This window comes from Ambystoma mexicanum, chromosome 1q (genome assembly GCF_040938575.1).
Source record: "Ambystoma mexicanum isolate Mex_15411 chromosome 1q, UKY_AmexF1_1, whole genome shotgun sequence".
Classification (NCBI taxonomy): Eukaryota; Metazoa; Chordata; class Amphibia; order Caudata; family Ambystomatidae; genus Ambystoma; species Ambystoma mexicanum.
Window position 1 is genome coordinate 1,254,379,522 of NC_090922.1, and position 9,939 is coordinate 1,254,389,460.

At 55.3% G+C, this 9,939-nt stretch overlaps 4 non-coding genes across 4 annotated transcripts; all 4 read left to right on the plus strand.

Moving 5' to 3' along the window:
- The first annotated feature begins 390 nt into the window (after positions 1-390).
- LOC138564118 (5S ribosomal RNA) lies at positions 391-509 on the plus strand. Its single transcript, XR_011300080.1, has one exon. It is a non-coding gene; the product is annotated as a 5S ribosomal RNA (ribosomal RNA).
- A 2,764-nt stretch (positions 510-3,273) lies between these two features.
- LOC138564130 (5S ribosomal RNA) lies at positions 3,274-3,392 on the plus strand. The gene has a single exon (XR_011300091.1). It is a non-coding gene; the product is annotated as a 5S ribosomal RNA (ribosomal RNA).
- Positions 3,393-6,144: 2,752 nt separating this feature from the next.
- LOC138564143 (5S ribosomal RNA) lies at positions 6,145-6,263 on the plus strand. Its single transcript, XR_011300103.1, has one exon. It is a non-coding gene; the product is annotated as a 5S ribosomal RNA (ribosomal RNA).
- A 2,854-nt stretch (positions 6,264-9,117) lies between these two features.
- LOC138564155 (5S ribosomal RNA) lies at positions 9,118-9,236 on the plus strand. The gene has a single exon (XR_011300114.1). It is a non-coding gene; the product is annotated as a 5S ribosomal RNA (ribosomal RNA).
- Positions 9,237-9,939: the final 703 nt, after the last annotated feature.

A 9,939-nucleotide genomic window follows, 5' to 3' on the forward strand; every position in this document is an offset into this window, starting at 1 on the left:
CACACTGCAGAGGACAGCGTTCAGCATTGCAAGAGGGGTGTGGACTTCAGAGCCGACACAGCACAAGAGGCTCGGAATCGGCTGACTCTTAGAGCAGAAACACACTGCCGAGGACAGCGTTCAGCATTGCAAGAGGGGTGTGGACGTCAGAGCCGACACAGCACAAGAGGCTCGGAATCGGCTGACTCTTAGTGCAGAAACACACTGCCGAGGACAGCGTTCAGCATTGCAAGAGGGGTGGGGACGTCAGAGCCGACACAGCACAAGAGGCTCGGAATCGGCACACTCTTAGAGCAGAAACACACTGCCGAGGACAGCGTTCAGCATTGCAAGAGGGGGGTGGATGCCGAGCTGACACAGCACAAGAGGCTCGGAATCGGCGCACTCCTCGCCTACGGCCATACCACCCTGAATGCGCCCGATCTCGTCCGATCTCGGAAGCTAAGCAGGGTCGGGCCTGGTTAGTACTTGGATGGGAGACCGCCTGGGAATACCAGGTGCTGTAGGCATTTTGCTACTCTGTCCCCGATAGGTGGCGTTCGTCTTCTCCGCCTTGAGCTATCATTTTCCTCCATTCTCCTTTTAATTTTAACAAACACAGCGCGTGAAAAAGGCAAAGGGGCAGCCAGCAGCCCTTGCTCCAATACAGACCCCCGTCAGTAGCGAACACGTTTTCGCCAAACTAACTTGGAGCAGCACACTCCAGCAGCGGGAGGCTGAATCGACGGCAGCTTGTCGGCTCGGATGGAGCAAAAAAGAGCAGCTCGTGTCCCTGCCAAAGCTCCTTCAGCGTCTTTCTGTTTTCTCTCGAGTGGGCCCTTTCCCTGCCATTGAAACGTGGACACGCAAGGCCCCCTACAGCTAGTGGAGGGAAGTGGATGGGTCTCATCTGCATATGTGGGGTCTAGAGGTAGAGTGCACCTTGGGAGACAGGGGGACACTTGGAGCGGGAACTGCTCACGGGGGGAGAGGGGCCTTCAAGAGGCAGGAAGGGAGGCCACATCATGCCTCTCGTCTCCATAGCCAGGCCTCTGGATGGGGAAGAAGTGGCGGTCACCCTAAGCTTCCTAGAAGTCCCAGCTGGGCCCCATGCTACCTAATAATCTCGCCTGATCGAGCCTAATCGAGCGCTGGTCGAGCCGAGGCGAGCCTTCAGCCTAGGGGCCCAGGAGCCCAGGAGCCCAGGGTCTGGCCTCGGTCCTTCCCATGTGCAGGGAGTCGGCCTTCAGCTGATGCCTGACCTGGGCAGGGCTGGGCTGGGCTGGGCTGGGCTGGGCTGGGCTGGGCTGGGGGCCTCAGCTGCTGTTCCTGGGCTTGCTTCTTTCCTGGACGTGTAGGCCACCCGCCGGAGAAGGTGAGGCCCTCAGCTGACATTGCCCTCCGCCTTCCCGACGCTTGGGTGAGTGCTAGTGTGGTTTGATCTGAATTTACGGGCGGCTTCTTTGCAAACGTTTGCCAAACCAACTTGGAGCACCAATGGGGTAGAGAATCAGCCTTCAGCTGATGCCTGCCTGCGCTGTGCTGGGTTGGGGGCCTCAGTTGCTGTTACTGGGCCTGCTTCTTTCCTGCACTTGTAGGCCACCAGCCGGAGAAGGTAAGGGCTGCAACCAACATCGCCCTCTGCCTTCCAAGGGGTCGAGGAGACTGGAGCAGGAAAATTGGGTGTGTGTTTATTTCTTATTTTTTAGAGGTGCTTTTTTTTCCTTTTTATAAGGAACCGACGCTTGGGTGAGTGCTAGTGTGGCTTGAGCTGAATTTACAGGCAGCTTCTTTGCAAACATTTGCCAAACCAACTTGGAGCAGCACTGGGTTAGAGAGTCAGCCTTCAGGTGTTCCCTGCATGGGCTAGGCTGGGCTGGGGGCCTCAGTTGCTGTTACTGGGCCTGCTTCTTTCCTGAACTTGTAGGCCACCAGCCGGAGAAGGTAAGGGCCTCAACCAACATCGCCCTTTGCCTTCCAAGGAGTCGAGGAGACCGGAGCAGGAAAATTGTGTGTGTGTTTATTTCTTATTTTTTAGAGGTGCTTTTTTCCCCCTTTTTATAAGGAACCGACGCTTGGGTGAGTGCTAGTGTGGTTTGATCTGAATTTACGGGCGGCTTCTTTGCAAACGTTTGCCAAACCAACTTGGAGCACCACTGGGTTAGAGAATCAGCCTTCAGCTGATGCCTGCCTGGGCTGTGCTGGGTTGGGGGCCTCAGTTGCTGTTACTGGGCCTGCTTCTTTCCTGCACTTGTAGGCCACCAGCCGGAGAAGGTAAGGGCCGCAACCAACATCGCCCTCTGCCTTCCAAGGAGTCGAGGAGACCGGAGCAGGAAAATTGTGTGTGTGTTTATTTCTTATTTTTTAGAGGTGCTTTTTTTCCTTTTTATAAGGACCCGACGCTTGGGTGAGTGCTAGTGTGGCTTGAGCTGAATTTACAGGCAGCTTCTTTGCAAACTTTTGCCAAACCAACTTGGAGCAGCACTGGGTTAGAGAGTCAGCCTTCAGGTGTTCCCTGCATGGGCTGGGCTGGGCTGGGGGCCTCGGTTGCTGTTACTGGGCCTGCTTCTTTCCTGCACTCGTAGACCACCAGCAGAGAAGGTAAGGAAGGGCCTTAACCCACGTCGACCTCTGCCTTCCAAAGAGTCGAGGAGACCCCAGCAGGAAAATTGTGTGTGTGTGTGTGTGTTTATTTCTTTCTTTTAGAGATTTATTTTTATTTTTGTAAGGAACTGACGCTTGGTAGAGTGAGTGCTAGTGTGGCTTGAGCTGAATTTACAGGCAGTTTCTTTGCAAACATGAATAGGCAAGCGGGTATTTCAAAAGTGGGTGCATGGAGCTGCTCGTTGCTTTTCCAAGCCGGCAGCTGTGGCTCCTGAGCTTGAGGCAAAAAAAGAGCAGCAGCACACTGCAGAGGACAGCGTTCAGCATTGCAAGAGGGGTGTGGACTTCAGAGCCGACACAGCACAAGAGGCTCGGAATCGGCTGACTCTTAGAGCAGAAACACACTGCCGAGGACAGCGTTCAGCATTGCAAGAGGGGTGTGGACGTCAGAGCCGACACAGCACAAGAGGCTCGGAATCGGCTGACTCTTAGTGCAGAAACACACTGCCGAGGACAGCGTTCAGCATTGCAAGAGGGGTGGGGACGTCAGAGCCGACACAGCACAAGAGGCTCGGAATCGGCACACTCTTAGAGCAGAAACACACTGCCGAGGACAGCGTTCAGCATTGCAAGAGGGGGGTGGATGCCGAGCTGACACAGCACAAGAGGCTCGGAATCGGCGCAGTCCTCGCCTACGGCCATACCACCCTGAATGCGCCCGATCTCGTCCGATCTCGGAAGCTAAGCAGGGTCGGGCCTGGTTAGTACTTGGATGGGAGACCGCCTGGGAATACCAGGTGCTGTAGGCATTTTGCTACTCTGTCCCCGATAGGTGGCGTTCGTCTTCTCCGCCTTGAGCTATCATTTTCCTCCATTCTCCTTTTAATTTTAACAAACACAGCGCGTGAAAAAGGCAAAGGGGCAGCCAGCAGCCCTTGCTCCAATACAGACCCCCGTCAGTAGCGAACACGTTTTCGCCAAACTAACTTGGAGCAGCACACTCCAGCAGCGGGAGGCTGAATCGACGGCAGCTTGTCGGCTCGGATGGAGCAAAAAAGAGCAGCTCGTGTCCCTGCCAAAGCTCCTTCAGCGTCTTTCTGTTTTCTCTCGAGTGGGCCCTTTCCCTGCCATTGAAACGTGGACACGCAAGGCCCCCTACAGCTAGTGGAGGGAAGTGGATGGGTCTCATCTGCATATGTGGGGTCTAGAGGTAGAGTGCACCTTGGGAGACAGGGGGACACTTGGAGCGGGAACTGCTCACGGGGGGAGAGGGGCCTTCAAGAGGCAGGAAGGGAGGCCACATCATGCCTCTCGTCTCCATAGCCAGGCCTCTGGATGGGGAAGAAGTGGCGGTCACCCTAAGCTTCCTAGAAGTCCCAGCTGGGCCCCATGCTACCTAATAATCTCGCCTGATCGAGCCTGATCGAGCGCTGGTCGAGCCGAGGCGAGCCTTCAGCCTAGGGGCCCAGGAGCCCAGGAGCCCAGGGTCTGGCCTCGGTCCTTCCCATGTGCAGGGAGTCGGCCTTCAGCTGATGCCTGACCTGGGCAGGGCTGGGCTGGGCTGGGCTGGGCTGGGCTGGGGGCCTCAGCTGCTGTTCCTGGGCTTGCTTCTTTCCTGGACGTGTAGGCCACCCGCCGGAGAAGGTGAGGCCCTCAGCTGACATTGCCCTCCGCCTTCCCGACGCTTGGGTGAGTGCTAGTGTGGTTTGATCTGAATTTACGGGCGGCTTCTTTGCAAACGTTTGCCAAACCAACTTGGAGCACCAATGGGGTAGAGAATCAGCCTTCAGCTGATGCCTGCCTGCGCTGTGCTGGGTTGGGGGCCTCAGTTGCTGTTACTGGGCCTGCTTCTTTCCTGCACTTGTAGGCCACCAGCCGGAGAAGGTAAGGGCTGCAACCAACATCGCCCTCTGCCTTCCAAGGGGTCGAGGAGACTGGAGCAGGAAAATTGGGTGTGTGTTTATTTCTTATTTTTTAGAGGTGCTTTTTTTTCCTTTTTATAAGGAACCGACGCTTGGGTGAGTGCTAGTGTGGCTTGAGCTGAATTTACAGGCAGCTTCTTTGCAAACATTTGCCAAACCAACTTGGAGCAGCACTGGGTTAGAGAGTCAGCCTTCAGGTGTTCCCTGCATGGGCTAGGCTGGGCTGGGGGCCTCAGTTGCTGTTACTGGGCCTGCTTCTTTCCTGAACTTGTAGGCCACCAGCCGGAGAAGGTAAGGGCCTCAACCAACATCGCCCTTTGCCTTCCAAGGAGTCGAGGAGACCGGAGCAGGAAAATTGTGTGTGTGTTTATTTCTTATTTTTTAGAGGTGCTTTTTTCCCCCTTTTTATAAGGAACCGACGCTTGGGTGAGTGCTAGTGTGGTTTGATCTGAATTTACGGGCGGCTTCTTTGCAAACGTTTGCCAAACCAACTTGGAGCACCACTGGGTTAGAGAATCAGCCTTCAGCTGATGCCTGCCTGGGCTGTGCTGGGTTGGGGGCCTCAGTTGCTGTTACTGGGCCTGCTTCTTTCCTGCACTTGTAGGCCACCAGCCGGAGAAGGTAAGGGCCGCAACCAACATCGCCCTCTGCCTTCCAAGGAGTCGAGGAGACCGGAGCAGGAAAATTGTGTGTGTGTTTATTTCTTATTTTTTAGAGGTGCTTTTTTTCCTTTTTATAAGGACCCGACGCTTGGGTGAGTGCTAGTGTGGCTTGAGCTGAATTTACAGGCAGCTTCTTTGCAAACTTTTGCCAAACCAACTTGGAGCAGCACTGGGTTAGAGAGTCAGCCTTCAGGTGTTCCCTGCATGGGCTGGGCTGGGCTGGGGGCCTCGGTTGCTGTTACTGGGCCTGCTTCTTTCCTGCACTCGTAGACCACCAGCAGAGAAGGTAAGGAAGGGCCTTAACCCACGTCGACCTCTGCCTTCCAAAGAGTCGAGGAGACCCCAGCAGGAAAATTGTGTGTGTGTGTGTGTGTTTATTTCTTTCTTTTAGAGATTTATTTTTATTTTTGTAAGGAACTGACGCTTGGTAGAGTGAGTGCTAGTGTGGCTTGAGCTGAATTTACAGGCAGTTTCTTTGCAAACATGAATAGGCAAGCGGGTATTTCAAAAGTGGGTGCATGGAGCTGCTCGTTGCTTTTCCAAGCCGGCAGCTGTGGCTCCTGAGCTTGAGGCAAAAAAAGAGCAGCAGCACACTGCAGAGGACAGCGTTCAGCATTGCAAGAGGGGTGTGGACTTCAGAGCCGACACAGCACAAGAGGCTCGGAATCGGCTGACTCTTAGAGCAGAAACACACTGCCGAGGACAGCGTTCAGCATTGCAAGAGGGGTGTGGACGTCAGAGCCGACACAGCACAAGAGGCTCGGAATCGGCTGACTCTTAGTGCAGAAACACTGCCGAGGACAGCGTTCAGCATTGCAAGAGGGGTGGGGACGTCAGAGCCGACACAGCACAAGAGGCTCGGAATCGGCACACTCTTAGAGCAGAAACACACTGCCGAGGACAGCGTTCAGCATTGCAAGAGGGGGGTGGATGCCGAGCTGACACAGCACAAGAGGCTCGGAATCGGCGCACTCCTCGCCTACGGCCATACCACCCTGAATGCGCCCGATCTCGTCCGATCTCGGAAGCTAAGCAGGGTCGGGCCTGGTTAGTACTTGGATGGGAGACCGCCTGGGAATACCAGGTGCTGTAGGCATTTTGCTACTCTGTCCCCGATAGGTGGCGTTCGTCTTCTCCGCCTTGAGCTATCATTTTCCTCCATTCTCCTTTTAATTTTAACAAACACAGCGCGTGAAAAAGGCAAAGGGGCAGCCAGCAGCCCTTGCTCCAATACAGACCCCCGTCAGTAGCGAACACGTTTTCGCCAAACTAACTTGGAGCAGCACACTCCAGCAGCGGGAGGCTGAATCGACGGCAGCTTGTCGGCTCGGATGGAGCAAAAAAGAGCAGCTCGTGTCCCTGCCAAAGCTCCTTCAGCGTCTTTCTGTTTTCTCTCGAGTGGGCCCTTTCCCTGCCATTGAAACGTGGACACGCAAGGCCCCCTACAGCTAGTGGAGGGAAGTGGATGGGTCTCATCTGCATATGTGGGGTCTAGAGGTAGAGTGCACCTTGGGAGACAGGGGGACACTTGGAGCGGGAACTGCTCACGGGGGGAGAGGGGCCTTCAAGAGGCAGGAAGGGAGGCCACATCATGCCTCTCGTCTCCATAGCCAGGCCTCTGGATGGGGAAGAAGTGGCGGTCACCCTAAGCTTCCTAGAAGTCCCAGCTGGGCCCCATGCTACCTAATAATCTCGCCTGATCGAGCCTGATCGAGCGCTGGTCGAGCCGAGGCGAGCCTTCAGCCTAGGGGCCCAGGAGCCCAGGAGCCCAGGGTCTGGCCTCGGTCCTTCCCATGTGCAGGGAGTCGGCCTTCAGCTGATGCCTGACCTGGGCAGGGCTGGGCTGGGCTGGGCTGGGCTGGGCTGGGGGCCTCAGCTGCTGTTCCTGGGCTTGCTTCTTTCTTGGACGTGTAGGCCACCCGCCGGAGAAGGTGAGGCCCTCAGCTGACATTGCCCTCCGCCTTCCCGACGCTTGGGTGAGTGCTAGTGTGGTTTGATCTGAATTTACGGGCGGCTTCTTTGCAAACGTTTGCCAAACCAACTTGGAGCACCAATGGGGTAGAGAATCAGCCTTCAGCTGATGCCTGCCTGCGCTGTGCTGGGTTGGGGGCCTCAGTTGCTGTTACTGGGCCTGCTTCTTTCCTGCACTTGTAGGCCACCAGCCGGAGAAGGTAAGGGCTGCAACCAACATCGCCCTCTGCCTTCCAAGGGGTCGAGGAGACTGGAGCAGGAAAATTGGGTGTGTGTTTATTTCTTATTTTTTAGAGGTGCTTTTTTTTCCTTTTTATAAGGAACCGACGCTTGGGTGAGTGCTAGTGTGGCTTGAGCTGAATTTACAGGCAGCTTCTTTGCAAACATTTGCCAAACCAACTTGGAGCAGCACTGGGTTAGAGAGTCAGCCTTCAGGTGTTCCCTGCATGGGCTAGGCTGGGCTGGGGGCCTCAGTTGCTGTTACTGGGCCTGCTTCTTTCCTGAACTTGTAGGCCACCAGCCGGAGAAGGTAAGGGCCTCAACCAACATCGCCCTTTGCCTTCCAAGGAGTCGAGGAGACCGGAGCAGGAAAATTGTGTGTGTGTTTATTTCTTATTTTTTAGAGGTGCTTTTTTCCCCCTTTTTATAAGGAACCGACGCTTGGGTGAGTGCTAGTGTGGTTTGATCTGAATTTACGGGCGGCTTCTTTGCAAACGTTTGCCAAACCAACTTGGAGCACCACTGGGTTAGAGAATCAGCCTTCAGCTGATGCCTGCCTGGGCTGTGCTGGGTTGGGGGCCTCAGTTGCTGTTACTGGGCCTGCTTCTTTCCTGCACTTGTAGGCCACCAGCCGGAGAAGGTAAGGGCCGCAACCAACATCGCCCTCTGCCTTCCAAGGAGTCGAGGAGACCGGAGCAGGAAAATTGTGTGTGTGTTTATTTCTTATTTTTTAGAGGTGCTTTTTTTCCTTTTTATAAGGACCCGACGCTTGGGTGAGTGCTAGTGTGGCTTGAGCTGAATTTACAGGCAGCTTCTTTGCAAACTTTTGCCAAACCAACTTGGAGCAGCACTGGGTTAGAGAGTCAGCCTTCAGGTGTTCCCTGCATGGGCTGGGCTGGGCTGGGGGCCTCGGTTGCTGTTACTGGGCCTGCTTCTTTCCTGCACTCGTAGACCACCAGCAGAGAAGGTAAGGAAGGGCCTTAACCCACGTCGACCTCTGCCTTCCAAAGAGTCGAGGAGACCCCAGCAGGAAAATTGTGTGTGTGTGTGTGTGTTTATTTCTTTCTTTTAGAGATTTATTTTTATTTTTGTAAGGAACTGACGCTTGGTAGAGTGAGTGCTAGTGTGGCTTGAGCTGAATTTACAGGCAGTTTCTTTGCAAACATGAATAGGCAAGCGGGTATTTCAAAAGTGGGTGCATGAAGCTGCTCGTTGCTTTTCCAAGCCGGCAGCTGTGGCTCCTGAGCTTGAGGCAAAAAAAGAGCAGCAGCACACTGCAGAGGACAGCGTTCAGCATTGCAAGAGGGGTGTGGACTTCAGAGCCGACACAGCACAAGAGGCTCGGAATCGGCTGACTCTTAGAGCAGAAACACACTGCCGAGGACAGCGTTCAGCATTGCAAGAGGGGTGTGGACGTCAGAGCCGACACAGCACAAGAGGCTCGGAATCGGCTGACTCTTAGTGCAGAAACACACTGCCGAGGACAGCGTTCAGCATTGCAAGAGGGGTGGGGACGTCACAGCCGACACAGCACAAGAGGCTCGGAATCGGCTGACTCTTAGTGCAGAAACACACTGCCGAGGACAGCGTTCAGCATTGCAAGAGGGGTGGGGACGTCAGAGCCGACACAGCACAAGAGGCTCGGAATCGGCACACTCTTAGAGCAGAAACACACTGCCGAGGACAGCGTTCAGCATTGCAAGAGGGGGGTGGATGCCGAGCTGACACAGCACAAGAGGCTCGGAATCGGCGCACTCCTCGCCTACGGCCATACCACCCTGAATGCGCCCGATCTCGTCCGATCTCGGAAGCTAAGCAGGGTCGGGCCTGGTTAGTACTTGGATGGGAGACCGCCTGGGAATACCAGGTGCTGTAGGCATTTTGCTACTCTGTCCCCGATAGGTGGCGTTCGTCTTCTCCGCCTTGAGCTATCATTTTCCTCCATTCTCCTTTTAATTTTAACAAACACAGCGCGTGAAAAAGGCAAAGGGGCAGCCAGCAGCCCTTGCTCCAATACAGACCCCCGTCAGTAGCGAACACGTTTTCGCCAAACTAACTTGGAGCAGCACACTCCAGCAGCGGGAGGCTGAATCGACGGCAGCTTGTCGGCTCGGATGGAGCAAAAAAGAGCAGCTCGTGTCCCTGCCAAAGCTCCTTCAGCGTCTTTCTGTTTTCTCTCGAGTGGGCCCTTTCCCTGCCATTGAAACGTGGACACGCAAGGCCCCCTACAGCTAGTGGAGGGAAGTGGATGGGTCTCATCTGCATATGTGGGGTCTAGAGGTAGAGTGCACCTTGGGAGACAGGGGGACACTTGGAGCGGGAACTGCTCACGGGGGGAGAGGGGCCTTCAAGAGGCAGGAAGGGAGGCCACATCATGCCTCTCGTCTCCATAGCCAGGCCTCTGGATGGGGAAGAAGTGGCGGTCACCCTAAGCTTCCTAGAAGTCCCAGCTGGGCCCCATGCTACCTAATAATCTCGCCTGATCGAGCCTGATCGAGCGCTGGTCGAGCCGAGGCGAGCCTTCAGCCTAGGGGCCCAGGAGCCCAGGAGCCCAGGGTCTGGCCTCGGTCCTTCCCATGTGC